This window comes from Diospyros lotus, chromosome 4, assembly GCF_014633365.1.
Source record: "Diospyros lotus cultivar Yz01 chromosome 4, ASM1463336v1, whole genome shotgun sequence".
Taxonomy (NCBI): domain Eukaryota; kingdom Viridiplantae; phylum Streptophyta; class Magnoliopsida; order Ericales; family Ebenaceae; genus Diospyros; species Diospyros lotus.
Window position 1 is genome coordinate 23,711,498 of NC_068341.1, and position 19,629 is coordinate 23,731,126.

Genomic DNA, 19,629 nt, shown 5'->3' on the forward strand with positions numbered 1-19,629 from the left:
TATTTTATAAATTGTTGTTTATATGATGCATTGAATTGTGAAATGTGGCATTGTCTTGAGTTTTGTGTGTACGTATGGAATGTTAGCCTCGGATGTTGTCTAGATAGTGTAGCCATAATTCTCCAAGGGCGTGACGGAATAATAGGAGTATCTGATGCTAGTGTGCATGTCAGGATAACTGCCTTGGTTTTCGTGCCAGACTGTTTGGTCAGGGAAGTTGCACTAGGACGACTAGGTGGTCCATACTGTGTTGTTCATGTGGGATGTCAACCTAGGATGTTGTCTGGATAGTGTAGCCGTAATTCTCCAAGGGCGTGAAGAAATAATAGGGGTATCTAATGCTAGTGTACATGTCAGGATAACTGCCTTGGTTTTTGTGCCAGGCCGTTTGGCCAGGGAAGTTGCACTAGGATGACTAGGTGGTCCATGTGAAATTTTGGAGTTGGGATTGTGTGGTGATTCTCGGATGCTTAGAGTGAAAGCGGAACCTAGAGAGATGTGTTGGCTTGCCCCTCTTAAGCTAGAATCGCGTCGTGTCGTCGAGTCGGTATGGTGGCATAGCTTTTAGAGAGATTGCTCTTTTCCCGTGGTAGGGTTAAGCGCGTGGGATTCTCTTGGGCTAGGGCTTATCAGGTGTATTGGTTTATTTCATGTCTTGCATTCATTCATGAAAAATGTGATTTTGAACTCTCACTTGGATGATTCATCATCTAATTTGGACTATGTTTCTAGAATATTCAAACGTTCTAGGTGAATGTTGTTTTACTTTTGTATACCTAGTTTTGATGATGAAAAATAATATTTTATTCAATCCCTAAGTCATGAATCAAGGTTGTGGTTTTCAATATAAATCAATTTCAATATCAAGTATTATTTTGTGAGAATGAAAATCAAATGAATTTCAAGTATCGAGATTTCAAAGTCATATTTCTCTTAAGTCTTGAAGGTTAGCATCTTATAAGCAAACATATATGAAAATGTTTTCGTTTTAGAAAACTAACTCCCGGTATTTCAATAGCTAACATTCATTAGTGATAAAATGATTTTTAACGAATTTTTCAAGAAATAGAAATTATATATCTTGGAGAAGGTAAAATCGCAAAATCCTAAATTCGTACTAAAACCCAAATTCTACTTTTTTATTCTTATGGATTTTGATTTTTAGATGTTTTTATTGAATCCAAATGGAGGGTACTTTCTTATTTACATTTATGTATTAAAGTAAATGGAAGGTAAAATATAAATTAAACAAAATGAGGACATTTACTTAAACTAAAAAAATGTAAATATGTGGTGATGTTTTGTATCAATCAAGTGTGCTTCTATATGTTATCTGTTGAGTTTTCAGATTTTTCAAATGGATAGTCGACTATGTTGTTTAGTGCTGTCGATTGTGCTTGCATAATAGTCGACTATGTTATAAGGATAGTCGACTATGCATAAGGATAGTTGACTATGCTTGTTTAATCTGTCGACTATATATGGCCTCTGTCGACTATCATGTAAGGATAGTCAACTATTGTTTTTCTTCTGTCGACAATGTTTGTGCATGATATTTGAAATTCTCTTCATAATTTTTCATCTGTCGACTATGAGAATGGTTTGTCGACTATGGGTAGTTTTTGTTATAAAATAGTTGACTATGTTTTCTTACCTGTCGAATATGCCTTAATTTTATTTGAAAATATAGTCGACTATGCCTTCTTTTCTGTCGATTATGCCTTGTTTTATTTATGAATCTGTCGACTATACATTATATTCTGTCGACTATCTCTTCTCGCAGAAAGATATAGCAGTTAGTTTTTCAAACTCCAATGGTCACAAAACGGTTAGTTTTGGGCAAGGCTCTTGGGATGCTTATATATACACATCAAGGATGATCAAGAGAATACTAATGGATGAAAACGAGTTGATCTAGAGATTGTAAATCATTTTATTCGAGCTTACAGTATTTGTGCTTTTATTGTTATATTTTTCTCTCTAAGGTTTCGTTGTTCTATCATTGTAAATTTATTGTTAAGCCTTGTTTTCATTGTGAGAGAATTTGTAACTAAGAGTGTTAACTCTTAGCTTCTCTCTTTCATTTGTATCGTTTTTATTTTCCTAACTTATTATGCTAGAGGATTTGCTGTTTAAAGCAAGAGGTTGAAATTCCTAGCTTGTGTAGCTAGAGGGCCCATTTGAGTGGGAGGTTTTGTAATTTTTGGTCTTGAACTAGAGGACCTACTTGGTTTAAGTAGGGGGTTTTAGTGGATGGTTTGAAAAATCCTTAGTGAGGAGCTAAGGTAGTGGATTAAGTTTGGGTTAAGCCGAACCACTATAAATCCTTGTGTTTTCTTATGCTTATGTTCTTTAATATATTTATCTTTCGAAGCATTTCATTATTCCTCACTTGGTTCACATATTTATCTTTGTCTATTTGTCATTTTTATGCTTTACGCTTTAAAACTTTAAAACCTCAATCTGTATCAAAAAGTTTTTCAAGTTCTATCAATGAAGTTTTTAAAATAACCAATTCACCCCCCCTCTTGGTGTGTGCCATAGCACCTCTTGGTCTAACAGTGAAGGCAGCGGTGCGAAGGGAAAGGGAATTGCCGAGGAGTGATGACGATTAGTTTGTAGCTTGTAATATGTTGCTTTCAATAATGTTGTTTATTTTAAGGACGTCTTGTAAACGTTGGTTCAACTTTATATTATAAATAAAGTGGTTTTGATTATGACCTGTTATGGTTTCGATCTAGCTTCCGCATTTTAGTTGGTGAACCTGTCTTAGTTTATTGATGGTTCATAGTTGATATACTAAGAAGGTGTAACGGGATCTTCGGGGAACGGTTTTGTATTGAGTTTCCGTTGTTTGATTTGGAAAGAAAATATCCCTAGAATCTTACGTTACCTAACGCTCCAGAGAAGCGGGGTGTTACAATTGGTATCAGAGTGAAGGTTTGAAATTTAAGGGACTCTAATTAGAGCAAAGGTTATTTGAGGATTATGGATTACGTTGGAAATTTAGAAACTATCGATTTGAGGTCAATAGTTGAAATTTTTACGCGAAGTAATAGGATAACTGGTAGTTATCGGGAATGAACGAGATAGAAATAATTCGGTTTGGATCGAGGATCCTAGGGATATTGAACTTAGGATGATTCGATAAGTGTTGTGGAGAATTAAGTTTAAGGATTCTGAGGATTGATTTGATGATAGGGATCTCGAAATAAATGTTTTGAGGATCGAGGTAGGGTTACCTCAAGGAAACGACTCATGGGAACGAGTCGAGAGTGTTTAGTTCAAATGTTAATCTAGAGAATGAAGAGGCTGGGATGTAGGATTGAATCCCGTAAAAGTTATTGGAGATTAGGAATTTTGATTATTCCTGATTTGGATTTGGATAGGGTACCTTTGATGGTTATGGGACTCGAAAAAAAAAAAAAAACAGTTAGCAAGATAGAGATTATCTTTAAGTGAGATTTGCACTGATTAAGAAAAGTGTTTTTCTTTTTTAGATGGTGAAAGCTTGTAGAGTCATGGATCTCAGCGATCGAGGCGAGAGTGACAGTAGTAGCAGTCATCGCAGCTACTCTACGAATCATGTCATGAACGATGGACGACAAGAGGAGCGATCAGGTCCTAGTGAGAATAGATTTGACGGAATGGAAAGAATCTTAGAAGGCATGCTGACACATGTAACGAGGAACGAGCTGCTGAGGCATACTACTCATGTGTTGGATCAGTATCACCGACAAAGACCCCCGGTGTTCAGGGGAAAAGCAGAAGACGACCCCTACATGGCAGAATTCTGGATGGAGCAAACTGAGAAGCTGCTCCAACATTTGCAGTGCAGTGACGAAGAGAAGGTTAACTGTGCTACATTCATGCTTGAGGAAGAGGTTGCACGATGGTGGCAATCAACCTAGTGAGCTTTGCTAAGGACACCCAAGCAAGTGGAGCAAGATCCAAGGCCAAGGCAAGCTCAACCTATGACGTGGGCAAGATTCAAGGAAGCACTTGACGCAAAATATTTTCCTTGGAGCTGGAGAGAAGAAAAGACTTGGGAATTCATGAAGTTGAAGCAGACTGACGAGATGTCGGTAACTCAATATGACGTCAAGTTTACTCAACTGATAAGGTACGTGCCTATGTACGAAGCCGATGAGTGGCAGAAGGCACATAAATTTGTGAGTGGACTGAAAGTGGGACTGCAACAAGCTCTTAGTTCGTGGACTTTGGACACCTACAACGAGGCGCTTGGTAGAGCTTTATCCATGGAGACTAATCTATTGCGAGTTGGATTGATTAGATCGGATGAAAAGAAAAAAGATCCGAAAGGTGGGGAACATAAATCAGATGGATGAAACTCCAAAAATAATGAGCCATGTCCTCGATGCAATAAGGTACACTTAGGGAAACAATGTTTCCAAAGACATGTCCGATGTTTTTCATGCGGTGAAGAAGGACACAAGGAAAATGACTGCCCTAAGAATAAAGAGGCACCTCAAACTGGGAATCGAATGAGGATCACATGTTTTACATGACAACAACCCGGTCATTACTCAAGCGAATGTCCAAAGAGGCAGAAGGTGGAGAAATTGGGAAAAGCAAACGAGGCACAAAAACCTCACCCTAGACGAGTCTTCTACCTATCAAAAGATGACGAAGATGTCTACTCGACAATGGAGAAAGGTACGCCGAGTTAAGATCAATTAAATGTTGATAATTTTTTTTTTATTTTTTATCATAGCATATGCATTAGCATTAGAGTGGGTTGGGAGAATTAGGAGTCAAATGAAATGTATTTTGAGGACACAATTAGAAGTGATATTAGGTTTTATAAATTATTTTGGGATATGTGTAGCCGCCGGTGTAGAGCCACAACGGGATATTCTAGAAAATAAGAAAGATGTCTGGTAAGCATGGATCGTGTTAGGATATAAGTTATGAATGATTGCTAAGGATTAGGAATGGTACTTAGGACTTTTCAATTGGGAGTCATTAGCAATGGTAGTGATTTAGTTATCACGGACCAAATTTTGAGGACGAAATTTATTAAGAGGGGAGAATGTAATACCTGGAAATGATTTGAGGATATAAATGGTATTTAATGAAGGGCATAAATGGAATTTTTAGAAAAAATGAGACTTTAGGATACACTAACGCAGCTTTAGGCGACCGAATTAGTCAAAGGGAGTACCCCAGACCCTAGATGATTAAGGAAAATATAATGATATTAATGAGTAATACGAGTTATGATTTTAGGCATTAAAAGAAGTTGGATCGGGAACAGTTTCCGATACAATTGTTTACCAGGTTGAGAAAATTGAATGATCATAAGGGATGTAATACTCGAGATTTTTAGATTCAAATACTTGAGAAAATAGGATATTTTAATGAATTATGGATATTTGGAGATAAAAGTTTAATTTATGAGCCAGGGGCAAAATCGTAATTTTTTTAGGTTCGGTAAAAGTGTAATTTACCTAAAAATCAGGGGTATTAGCATAATTAATCCATTTTTTAGGGATTAAAATGCAAATAAAAATTAGCCCGGGGACTATGTTGAAAAGGGTTTAAGTGCAATTATCCAAAAATTCAGGCCAAAGTGTAATTCTTAAAACCTTTTTACTAGAGGCATTTGGGAGATTCAAGGAAAGCCTCATAAATGACTTTAGAGATAAGGATGAAGTCTCACGTTAGAGATAAAATGAAGTCTCATGATGACTTTAAGGATAAGATTTGGATAAGATTTGATTGGATAAGATTTTGTTGGATATGATTTGATTTGGATAAAGATTTGATTTGAATAAGATTTGATTCGGATAACAATGACTGTATAAAATCTTAGAAGATTTGAAATGATTACAGAAAATCTTAGAAGATTTAGAATGATTGCAGAATATCTTATAAGATTTGGTAATGATTATATAATATCTTGGAAGATTTAGAATGATTGCAGAATATGTTAGAAGATTTGGTAATGATTATATAATAGTTTGGAAGATTTACAATGATTGCAGAAGATTTTAGAAGATTTGGAATGATTGAAAAAGATTTTGGAATATTTGAAATGATTATAGAATATGTATTTCTTAGTGGCTAAGTTTCCAAAACCTATAAATAGGGGGTTCATGGCTAAAGGTTTCTCATTCAAAATTATGAGAAGTTCATGCTAGATAAGAGTGCTTTCGGTTTAATGGATATAGGGCTTTTTAAGTATACGTGAAGCATCACACGCGCAGAGCACTTGGGTAGCGCGTGAGGGCGTGTAAGGAGGTGGTTTGGTCAAAAGACTTGAGGAGTTGCACGAAAATCGAAGTTGGGCACAAGATTCAAAGTGTTTTGAGTTTTGTTCAAGGTGAGTGTTCGCCCCCAAAACTTGTTTACTGTGAGTTGTTCACTACAAAAACTTGGTACTTATTCTATCTAAACGTGTTGTGATTTCACGAAAAATGGTTTTGTGCATTGAAACGGTAATCGGTGACAGTTGGTTTTATGAGGGAGGTTCGTCCTTAAGTGTTTTGAACTTGTGCATTGCATTTTATAAATTGTTGTTTATATAATGCATTGAATTGTGAAATGTGGCATTGTCTTGGATTTTGTGTGTACATATGGAATGTCAGTCTCGGATATTGTTTGGATAGTGTAGCCATAATTCTCCAAGGGCGTGACGGAATAATAGGAGTATCTGATGCTAGTGTGCATGTCAGGATAGCTGACTTGGTTTCCGTGCCAGACTATTTGGTCAGAGAAGTTGCACTAGGACGACTAGGTGGTCCATACTGTGTTGTTCATGTGGGATGTCAGCCTAGGATACTATTTGAATAGTGTAGCCGTAATTCTCCAAGGGCGTGACGAAATAATAGGGGTATCTGATGTCAGTGTGCATGTTAGGATAGTCGCCTTAGTTTCCATGCCAAGCCGTTTGATCAGGGAAGTTGCACTAGGATGACTAGGTGTAGTTAGTTTGGTCAAGGATGACTAGAATCTTGGTTTTCGTGCCAGGCCGTTTGCATTGAGTTTCCGTTGTTTGATTTGGAAAAAAAATATCATCAGAATCTTACATTACCTAACGCTCTGGAGAAGCGAGGTGTTACAGAAAGAATTAGAGGATTAAAAGGTGTAGTTAGTTCTTGATTTTTTTTTGTGAATGAGTTTGAAATTAGATTTTATGCACAATTCTTGTAACAGGTTAATGCAAAATGAGATATAAAATAATAAAATTCTAAATCTTTGAGTCAAATAATTGATGTTTGGTCCTAAGAATAATGGGTTCTATAAAGTTGCAGTAAATAGCTTTATGGCTATTTTCATTTGGTTGTTAGATTGACATTATGGTTGATTCTATCAATTTTGACTTACTTTACTTTGTTTCATATATATAATTAGTTTGTGAGAATAAAAAAAAGAGACATGTTTGAATGCGCACACACACACATATATATATATATATGTTATGTACATTTTAATTCAATTCTCTCTCTTCACAATTTATAAGTACTTGAAGATACAAGTCTAGCAAAAAAACACTTCGTATTGGCTGTGATTAATACATGGATTCTTATGATATTTGTAATAATTTTTTGATTGTGATTATATGGAGAGATTAGAATAATATAAAACCCCATAATTTGTTTGCTTTTTTTCATTTTTTATGATTGTGGATCATATGGAAGTCTTTAAAGACAATGGTAATTAGTTAATGTCAATCATCATATTTTGCATATATTTTGTTTTTACTAAATTAATTAAGAATCAAATTTTTATTATTAGTACCTCTCTTACCATAATTAATAGGTATAAAATAAATTCTTATATAATAATAAAAATAATTAACAAATATAGCTATAATAATAGCTAATGAATCAATTTGATTTTTTGGGCATGTGAACAATCGTAATTGAGAGAATGTGATGATCAACTCCGATCGTTGGAATTATCGACCGATGATGGTTGATGGCGATAGAAAATTCAAAAGTTAAGATTGGGTTCTCTTTGTTGTTTTCAACCTATATTTAGTTTTTAGTTTTCTAAAATAAAAAAAATATGTTTATTTTGTCATTTTCAAGAATGCATTCTTAAAAATAAGAACAAAATTTATAAAGGAAATGGAAAACAACAAAATGTTATTTTGGTTATTTTCAATCAAAACAATCTCTAAGTCCAAAACATGGAAAACACAATTCATTTTCCATGGTTTGGCTCTAAAAAAGAAAAGAAGGAAAAAAGATATTATTCTTAAATTTTAAAAATAAAATTATATATTTATTTAAAATTTAAAAAATATAGTATATCTATATTATAATTAAACATATAGGATAACATATAATATATTATTAAGTATATTATACATATTATGTATAATAATATTTAATAAAAATTATAATTCAGATGTCAATAATTTATTATTTTATTTTAATAGTAAAATTTTATTAAGAAGAGTTAATTTTATCATTTAATAATCAAATTCATTGAATAAAATATGATAAAATAATTTTTCTCAAAATTCTATAGTAAACACGTTTTCTAATTTTTTGTTTTAAGAAATAATTTTTTTAAAATGATAAAAAGAACACATTTTTAGATTTTTGAAAACAAACTATCAAAATATGAAACTAAAAATAAATTAAAAATTAAAAATTAAAAATTAAAAATTAAAAATTAAAAACACAATAGAACGGAGCCTAATATTTTAAATCTATACTTTAATTTGTGGATATGTTAGTTAATCACCACAATAAGGGAAATCTGATGATCAATCTTGAGCATTGGAACGACTGACCAACTGATGATTGGGCACCGATAGTGATGTCACAGTGGAATTGCTTCCAATTTTTCTAGCAAAAAATGACAGATTGAAAAAATTACATTTTGGGCCCTAAAGGTTATACAAAATATGTATTGGCCTTAAGAATATAAAAATATGAATTTAACTTTTTGGTTATAAAATTTTAGAATGGACCTAGATTAAGCTTTGCAAGAATTATGAATTTTTTCATAAGTTTCAAAAATTACAACTTGACCCATTATTGATTTAATAAAGTAAGCCTATTTTAACTAAGTTTTAAGCTATTAGGCTTAACCCAATTTCCCTTTACTAAGAGTAAATAACCCACAACCTACTAAAAAAACTTCTTGATCCAACTTGATTGTATGAGTAACTCAACTTTCATGGGTTTAGGTTGACCAAGAATGGATTGAATTCAAACAATATTATTCGAGTGATGTCTGAACTGAAGCAAAGTAACTCAAGGTTAGTCAAATGAGACTAAACTAGATGGATTATTCAACTAATCAGGCAAGTACTCTAATATGTTATTAAAAATATATGTTTCTACATGAATTAGCATACTTATTATACATTACAAATGTTATCCATGACATCAAATGACTATCTGCACATGATTACTGTCTTACATGAAAAGTTTTAAATTCATTAGTGTTGAGCCATAAAATTCTTGAGTGTCAACCTAAAGGTATTTCGATCATTAGCCGTCTAAGGGTATTTTGGTCATTTGGCCTAGGTGAGTGAATCCCAAAAGTGATCCCAATCCTGGGTATCAATCCCTAGAAAAAGCCGTGGTCGAATGATGAATAAATTATCTAAATTAGAGTTCAAATGAGCAGTATAGAATTTAAAGGGCCAAAGTGTAGTTAAGCCAAACTTAGGGGATGGGTGAATGTGTAATAAAAGGAAAGTTCAAGGGTGTATAAAAGGAAAAGAAGACCGCTATTCATAGCCTCTTCTCCTTCCTGCGCGCCTCCCTTGGATGTTCTCTCTCGGAGAGATATCTTCTCTCAGCATTTTCTCTCGGAGAGGCCTTGAGCCTATCCGAGAGGTTTTCCTCTATCTTAGCAGCAAGGAGATCCTCTCGGAGAAGATCAGTGTCTCTCGGAGAACAGAGCCTCTCTCTCAGTAAGTATGGCATCTCCCGACGGTGGTAGCATCTCGATGGTGGTGGCATCTCTCTGCAGCTATCTCTCTCAAGGCTCACATCTCTCTCAGACAGAGCCAAAGCTCTCGGTGGCCAAGAAAGTTCCTTAGCAAAGCTTCATCTCTGTAACCCTTCTTTCTGGAAGCCCCTTGTCCGCCACAGCAATCTGTCTCTTAGGAAGGCTTCTTCCCGAGAGCTCCCGCGAGGCCTTCGGCCAAAGTCTCTCACCGAGGCCTCTTCTTGAGAGGTTTCTTGGAAAGGATCCTTCCGAGGTTTCTAGGGAAGATCTCTCCATCTCTACGTGTGTGCGTGAATATGTATGAATGTATATATAAGTTGTTGAACCATGTATTATATATTCATATGTGTATAAGCTTAAGGCATAAACGTGGCAGCCAAGTAGTAGATTTAGGGGCTGTGATAGGATGTAACATATTTGAATACTATTATGAGGCATCCTCATGTCCTACATCCTAACATGCAACATAACATAATATATATAGTATCGTGTTTATGTTATGTCGCTTATGATATGTTTATATTAGGTAATGTAATATGGTGGCATCCGTGTAATGCGATATATCCCTTAAGGGAGCAGTGGTCAAGCAAGTGCCACCTCAAGATATCTCTCACCAAGCCCGGAACTGGGCTCGGACATGTCCCTTAAGGGTCAAAACCCTGCTTCGGCAGCCCGCTGTGAGGCTCACCTTCTCCTTGAGGGCCCTCTATGCAGTCCGACCCTCCATAAGGGATTCTTCTTAAGCCTTTTCGAATGTTACTAATGTGTAAGTCCATCCCTGGCTCCCTGTAACAGTACCGAGATCGACCTTCTCTCGTTGGAAATGTATCATTGTTCTATAATTACATGCTTTACTTATCTATTGTACTATTTTACTACTGGTACTGACTTAAGCATTGGAGGGCATACACGGGTGAGGAATCCCTGCGTGCCTTTTAACTTGTGCCTGTGAACGCATATATGTCTCGAGCACATAAGAGGCCAATCCTGAGTGATACTAAAGAGGACCTTTGAGATCATCTATGACCTTGGTCAGTACATCGAGGACCAAAACTACCCGATACCTATCTCCACCAGTAGACTCATGCCAACTGTCAACCTCGCTCTGTCTCAGCTCCAACTTTTTCTCTCTATAAATTCTATTGTCATGTCTTTTTTGTTTTGGCCACTACAACTAAAAAAGGACAAATGTTTGCAAATGTTGAATAATGTTCAAATGAATTATAGTGGTCTTGATTTTCACAAGCTATCACATGATTACATGATTACCGTTTACATGATACCACACGACTACATGATTACCGTTTCATGGCTATGAATTGCTATGTTTCTATTAGATATGACATGTTTCTCATACGTGTGGGATAATTAGTATAACCTTGACTGTTCACAGTAGGGATTTGTGAACCTTGGTGTACTAGGGATATATTTCCTCGTGATCGTTGTGTCTAGCTATCAGTTAGGGAATGAGGTCACTGGCTTTTGGCATTGGACTATTTACTGCCATATGTTTATATGTTCCTCTACTTATGTCTCACAGTTTTATTCACATGTTTACATGATATTCATATGTTTACAAGGAATCGACATGTTCATATATAAAACCACATGTATATATGTATCTTTCACATGATTGACCTGTTTTACTTCCTTTCTAGTGATCATAGCATGTTAGTGCTACTTGTAGCCTTTCTAGCGCTCGTACTATCAATATAAATTATTTTAGGTTCAGGCTTGATGAAGCTGTGCATTTGGTTGAGAATCCATCATCATCAATTTTGAGAATCCGGCATTATTAGTTTGGGTATACTTCTTTCTTAGACATTCTCCATGTGCATACACTAACATTTAGAGTCAAATCTCGAATTTTGTAATCCTGTCTTATTGTTAAATGAATTTTTGTTTCATTTATAAGAAATGGATTTATTGTAATTTTGTTATTTCATATTAGAAATAAATAATACCAAATGCATTTGGTAAAGTGATATATAACTTATTTATGGATGACATGATAATTCCATATTCATGAATGATTTGAAACATAGATATAGCATGGAATTATTAAGAAAACAAGTATAAGGGGTTGTTTGTTCATCTTAACAGTCAGGGTCATCTTGGCATTAGGGTGTCAATGTTGGTAATGAACTCCCCATTTTCGAGATGTGACACTCTTCCTCTCCAATAGTGGTATAGTAGTTCTCAATGGGACAAACCACTATAGTTTTTTATATACATAAAAAGCTATATTATGGATGGGAGAGAAAGACCTAACCCTAGTGTTGTTGTCGTAATACAATTGAAACTTGTTTGTTTTGGAGAAACTTAGTAGAAGGTCGACAGTGCCAGGTAAAAGAGAAAGGTTTGTTCTTTAGAGGTCATTCGGAATGGTGGCTCCAGAAGTCTTCAGGTGTCTGTAGCTGTGGAAGGGTTTTTTTGAAGGAATTACGAATGGGTCCTTCCCTAAGGGGTCTTTGGGTTTTCTAGTTTTCTAATCTGTAAAGCATAAGACAATTAGAATACACATGATGATCTCTTCCACGTGGGCCCTCCGATGCGTAAGTTAGATAGTCATGGTGCAGAAGAGATTATGTAGATGTAGTGTGATGCGGATGGTGTTTTTGAAAGAGTTGGGACTCTTAAGAAGAAGTGTGTGCGCCCGAAAGAGTCAGTAGTGATATTTTCACTCTTGTAATGAAATGGTTTTGATAAATGACTATATGAAAATCAATTTATACTATGAGGATTATATGAATGAAAAAATGAATTTTTATGTATATATGTTTGGAAGCAAGATATGAAAATCTATATGAATGATAAATGGCTATAAGTTTAAGTTTTGAGAGTGATTTGTTTTCAAAATAAACTTTTGATAATCTCAACTTGCCTTCAAAAAGATCAAAATGAGGATGTGTTAAAGTTTTCTATTTTTTCAAAAGGATAGTCGACTATGTGTTTCATTCTGTTGACTATGCCTTAGAATAGTCGACTATGCTGTTAAGGATAGTCGACTATGTATAAGGATAGTCGATTATGCTGGTTGGATCTGTCGACTATGTGAGGCATCTGTCGACTATTTCTTAATCTGTCGACTATCAAGAAAGGATAGTCGACTATGGCTTTTCATCTGTCGACTATTTTTGTTCTTAGAATTCAAAAATTTCTTCACATTTTTACAATAGTCGACTATGTAAAAGGATCTGTCGACTATGGGATTTTTGTGTTATAAGATAGTCGACTATGCCTTTCTGTCTGTCGACTATGTTTAGTTTTATTTGATAAAATAGTCGACTAACCTATTTTCTCTGTCGACTATGTGTTTCACAGAAACTTATAACGGCTAGTTTTTGGCGCATTAAATGCTCGCCCAACCACCCACAACGGTCCAAAATTCATCTTACCCACCATCATCTATAAATAGGTGGTTGAAGACGCATTGAAGGCTGCTGAAACATATTGAATATCTTAAACGATCGTGCCTTCACTGTTACATCGAGCTTTAACTTTTCTCTTTGTATTTTCATTTAAGAGGCTTTGATAATTTACTGTTATATTACTTTTAAGCCTCGATCTTACATTTAAAGAGAGAGCTTGTAACTAAGAGTTGTGCTCTTAGAATCTCTATTTCATTCTCAGTATTTTTCCTAGCGGTAGCTAGAGGGCCCATTAAGTTGGGAGGTTGTAAGTTCCCTAGTCAAGGACTAGAGGATCTGCTCGTATTGAGTAGGGGGTTTGAGAGTAAAGATTGGTTTTAAAATCCTTAGTTGATAGCTAAGGTAATGGACTAAGCTTGGAAAGCTGAACCACTATAAATACGTGTCTTCACTACTTTCCATCACTGCTTTCCATATTTTCTTGCTTCCTTTGCATTTCTGTTTCTACTGACTTTGAATGTTCATTGATAAAATTCCATATTTACTCTTCACCATTTGAAAGTATCTTTGCTTCTCAAAAGAAATTTTTTTTAGTTATACCAATTCACCCCCCCTCTTGGTGTGTGTCATATAAGTTCAATTCTATCAATTGGTATCAGAGACAAGTTCCCTTGTTTTTTATCGGTTTAACAACCTAGGGAAAAAGATCTTATCATATGGCTCATTTTGCATCATCATCCCAATTCGAGGGTCTAAGCACCACTCGTCCCCCATTCTTTGATGGAACTAACTATAATTACTGGAAGACAAGAATGCAGATTTATTTGATGCAGGACTCAAGCTTAATGCAAGCGGTTTATAAGAACATCAAGTTAGCTGACATGGAGAATATTGAGACCTGGACACCAGAAGAAAGAAGAGATATGGAGATAAATGCTTAAGCCATGAATACTCTTATCTGTGCACTGAGATCAGAGGAATTCAACAGAGTATTAACGTGCAAAACAGCTAGGAAAATTTGGGACAAATTAAAGGTAACACATGAAGGAACAAATCAGGTAAAAGAAACGAAAATCAATCTTCTTGTCCATGATTATGAATTATTTTCTATGAAAGATGACGAATCCATAAAAGATATGTACACTAGATTCAATGACATTGTTACTACTTTAGAGGCCTTAGGTAAGACATTTACAAATGGAGAAAGAGTTAGAAAAATTTTAAGAAGTTTACCTAGATCATGGGAATCTAAAGTCACTGCCATAACAGAAGCAAAAGACTTAGATACACTTCCATTTGACAACTTGCTAGGTTCTTTAATGACACATGAAATAATGATGAAAAGAAATGAAGTTGATGATTCCAAGAAAAGAAAAAATGTAGCATTTAAAATTGAGGATGAAGATAAAAACTCTCAAAGTGAAGATGATGATTTTGCACTATTAGCTAGGAAATTTAGGAAATTTATGAAGAAAGGTAGGTTTAATCAAATGAGAACATTTCGGAAAGAAAAAGATCAAAAAGAGTCTAATCCAACTAATGAGCTTCGATGCTTTGAATGTAAGAAGCTAGGTCACATTAGAAGTGACTGCCCTCATCTGAAAAAGATGGATCGCAAGGAAAGAAAAATGAAGAAGAAGGCTCTAGCTGCATGGGGTGAAGAAGAGCTCTCATCAAGTGATGAATCACAAGATGAAGAAATTGCCAACATTTGTTTTATGGCCAATACTGAAGATGAGGTAAACTCTCAGCACTTTAATTCAATTTCTGAATTTACTTTTGAAGAACTTCATGATGCATTCAATGATTTGCTAGGTGAATGTGAGCATATGAATGAGAAAAACAGTGTTTTAAAAAGAGATTTAAATTCCTTAGAAAATAAGGTAAATGATCTGAAAATCAAAATAGGAATGTTGGAAAATGAAAGAGACAGTCTATGTACTGAAAAGGAAAATCTCTTGAAAGAAAACAAAGACATGAAGGAATCTTTAGAAAAATTAGTTGAAGGTAAAAATAAACTAGAGATGATACTTGGAGCTCAAAGAAATTTTGGAAATAAACAAGGAATTGGATTTGATCCATTTCAAGAAAGCTCCAGTAAAACAGTGTTTGTTAAAGCATCAAACCAAAAATTTATTCAAAGAAAATCATTTTTCAAACCAACGTTTTCAAAAAGAGGTATTAACTGTCACTATTGTGGAAAAGATGGTCACTCAGTCAACAAATGCTTTATACGAAATTTTCCTAAAAAATTCAAACAAGTTTGGGTTCCTAAGGATGTAGTATCTTCTAACATGTATGGACCCAAGATGATGTGGGTACCAAAGGGAACAACGTGAATAATTTCTTGTGTAGGCTGCATTGGTTTCAAATGATTCAAGGAGCAAGTGGTTCCTTGACAGTGGGTGCTCAAGGCACATGACAGGAGACTAAGATCTTCTCAGCAACATTGTTTTCAAGGAAGGAGGTAAGGTTTTCTATGGTGACAACTCTCAAGGTAAAATCATAGGTATGGGCTCTATTTCTTTTGAAAACATTACATTAGAAAATGTATTTCTTGTTGATGGACTTAAACATAATCTGATCAGTATTAGTCAATTGTGTGACTTAAGATATGAAGTTTGTTTTGATGCTAATTCTTGTAAAGTTGTATGCTCTAAGACAAAAGAAATAAAATTAACAGGAAATAGAATAGGAAACATCTATCTCACATTTCTAGAATCACCAAGAATGGAAAACTGTTTAGTTGCAAATTCAACTCAAAATTCCTGGTTGTGGCATAGTAGGTTAGGGCATGCTAGTATGAACCTAATAAACAAGTTAGTAAAACATGATCTTGTTATTGGATTGCCTAAGCTTAAATTTGAAAAAGATCACATTTGTGGCACTTGCATGAAAGGCAAGCAAATCAGTATTTCATTCAAACCAATAAATGAAGTATCAACATCTAGACCTCTAACACTACTTCACTTAGACTTGTTTGGTCCAATGAGAACTCTAAGCTTAGGAGGTAAGCAATATGTTTTAGTAATAGTAGATGATTATTCTAGATTCACATGGGTAATCTTTCTTGCATCTAAAAATGAAACCTTTAAGTCATTTGAAATATTTAGTAAAAGAATTCAAAGAGAAAAAGGCTTTTGTATTTCAAAAATAAGAAGTGATCATGGAGGAGAATTTGAAAATGAATCTTTCAAACTGTTTTGTGAAGAAAATGGAATAGATCATAACTTCTCTTGTGCTAGGACTCCCCAACAAAATGGTGTAGTAGAAAGAAAGAATAGATCCTTACAAGAAATGGCTAGAACAATGCTTTGTGATAAAAATCTTCCTAAATACTTTTGGGCAGAAGCTGTGCATACTGCCTGCCATATCCTTAATAGAGTTTCAATGAGACCATTATTGAAAAAGACTCCATATGAATTATTTAAAGGAAGAAAGCCTAACATAAGTCATTTCCATGTCTTTGGTAGTACTTGCTATATTCTTAATAATGGAAAATAATCACTAGGTAAGTTTGATGCTAAAAGTGATGAAGGCATATTTTTACGATATTCATCTCAAAGTAAAGGTTATAGGGTATTCAACAAAAGAACCTTAGTAGTAGAAGAAACAATTCAAGTAATAGTTGATGACATAAACATTGGGGTTCCAAAACCTAGAGAAGATGGTGAAAATGATGTATCTCAAAATTTTGAAAAGCTTTCAATAAGTCAAAATGAATCTAATTCTCAAGAAAATGATCCATTTAAAGAAGAACAAGAGTAACAAGTTGAAAAAGAACCAACATTTCCAAGAGAAAGGAAATATGTCAAAAAGAATGAAATCATAGGAGATCCATCCAAAGGCATTAGAACTAGATCTTCCATTAGAAATGAATGCCAATTTGCTGCCTTCCTATCTCAAGTTGAACCCAAAAATATCAAAGAAGCTCTTGAAGATGAAAATTGGATTATAGCCATGCAAGAAGAATTAAATCAATTTGAAAGAAATGGAGTTTGGAAATTAGTGCCAAGACCAAAAAATTATCCTATTATAGGCACAAAATGGGTATTTAGAAATAAGATGGATGAAAATGGAGTTGTAACAAGAAACAAAGCAAGGCTAGTGGCTCAAGGTTATAGCCAAGAAGAAGGTATTGACTTTGATGAAACCTATGCCCCTGTTGCTAGATTAGAAGCCATAAGAATGTTGTTAGCATTTGCTTGTTACAAAAACTTCAAGCTATATCAAATGGATGTTAAGAGTGCTTTCTTAACTGGATATATTAATGAAGAAGTCTATGTAGAACAACCCCCTGGTTTTGAAAATCACAAGTATGAAGATCATGTGTTCAAATTGTCTAAAGCTTTATATGGTCTAAAACAAGCCCCTAGAGCATGGTATGAGAGACTTAGTAAGTTTCTCTTAGAAAAAGGATTTAAAAGAGGCCAAATAGATACAACCCTTTTTATAAGAAGCCATGATAAGGACATCTTATTAGTTCAAATATATGTAGATGACATCATCTTTGGATCTACAAATAAATCTCTATGTGATCAATTTGCAAATCTTATGCAAGGAGAATTTGAGATGAGTATGATGGGTGAACTTAAGTACTTTCTCGGATTACAAATAAAACGAGAAGAAGAAGGTATATATATTTCTCAACAAAAGTACATAAGAGATCTTCTCAAGAGGTTTGATGTTCAAGATTGTAAATCTATGGCTACACCTATGAGTAGTTCTCAAAGCCTAGATAAAGATAAGTTAGGCAAGGCTATGGACAACAAGCTTTATAGAAGCATGATTGGCTCTTTATTATATCTAACAGCCAGTAGACCTGATATTATGTTTAGTGTGTGCTTATGTGCTAGGTTCCAATCCAATCCCAAAGAATCTCACTTGAAAGCAGTTAAAAGAATCTTGAGATACCTAAAAGGATCTGCAGATCTAGAACTATTTTATGCAAAATCAAATATTTTTGATCTAATAGCTTACACTGATGCAGATTATGATGGATGTAAAATAGATAGAAAAAGTACAAGTGGTTCATGTCAATTCTTAGGAAATTGTTTGGTATCTTGGTCAAGTAGAAAGCAAAATACAATGGCTCTATCATCTACTGAAGCTGAGTATGTAGCAGCTGGAAATTGTTGTGCTCAATTATTGTGGATGAAATACCAAGTAGAAGACTATGGCATAAGACTTCATAACATCCCAATAAAATGTGATAATACTAGTGCTATAGCTTTAACAAAAAATCCAGTGTTTCATGCGAGAACTAAACATATAGAAGTAAAACATCACTTCATTAGAGACCATGTTCAAAAAAGGAGACATAAGTCTTGAATTCATAGATACAAATCATCAAGTAGCAGACATCTTTACAAAACCTCTTGATAGAGAAAAGTTTGAATATTTTAGGAGTGATCTGGGACTAATTAAAACATGAGTAAGAGTGTGGTAATTGATTTCTTTTCTTATTCTTGTTTATATATATATATATATTTGATACGGCCAAGATTCAAATCTGTCAAATCAATATAAAATCTATTGACATAATGCTTTCGGGCCAAAATTTATATGTGATGTTTGGGGCACATCTCTGCAAATTAATCTGTTTAAATCTTAAATATAGTCGACAGCATTTGTGCTGTTGTCGACTAAGATGTTGTGAAATTGCTAAGATAGTCGACAGAAGGCTTAGCCTAGTCGACTATGCGCTCAGTGTAAAGCAAAAATCAGTCGACAGCTTTATTGTATCTGTCGACTATTCCTTTAGATCTTTTAATAATAGTCGACTATACCCTAGAAATTTAATACAATAGTCGACAAAACTATATCATCTGTCGACTATCATTTCCCGTCTATTTAAAGAATAGGCGACTATCGGCTCTCTTAAAACCCTAACTTCTCCCTTGTGGCCGATTTGCTCTTTCCTTCTCTCTTTGAAAGTATCGATTTCCATCTCTCCTTGGCATTACCGATCGCCCATCTCTTTCTCTAAAGTGACAAAGCTCTCAAAATCACCCGCTTCTACTCGACTATATTCGGAAATCGCTTTCTCGGTCATATTCTGAGATCTCTCTTGCTCTTTCTATCTCAAGTTGTTTTTTTCTTTTCAATGACGCGTACCAAGAACTCGGATAAGGGAAAAGGAAAAGGAAAAGAGAAGGTATCGGGTTCTTCAAGTCGTCCTCCATCTCAACCGAGGCCTCAACTTCAGCTTTTTAATTCAGAGGGACAACAAGAAAGGTACTCCATTCATTTTGAGTCCCGCGAAGTCCTTGTCGGTCGATATTTGGATTTATCATTTCTAGACACCATTGGTTTT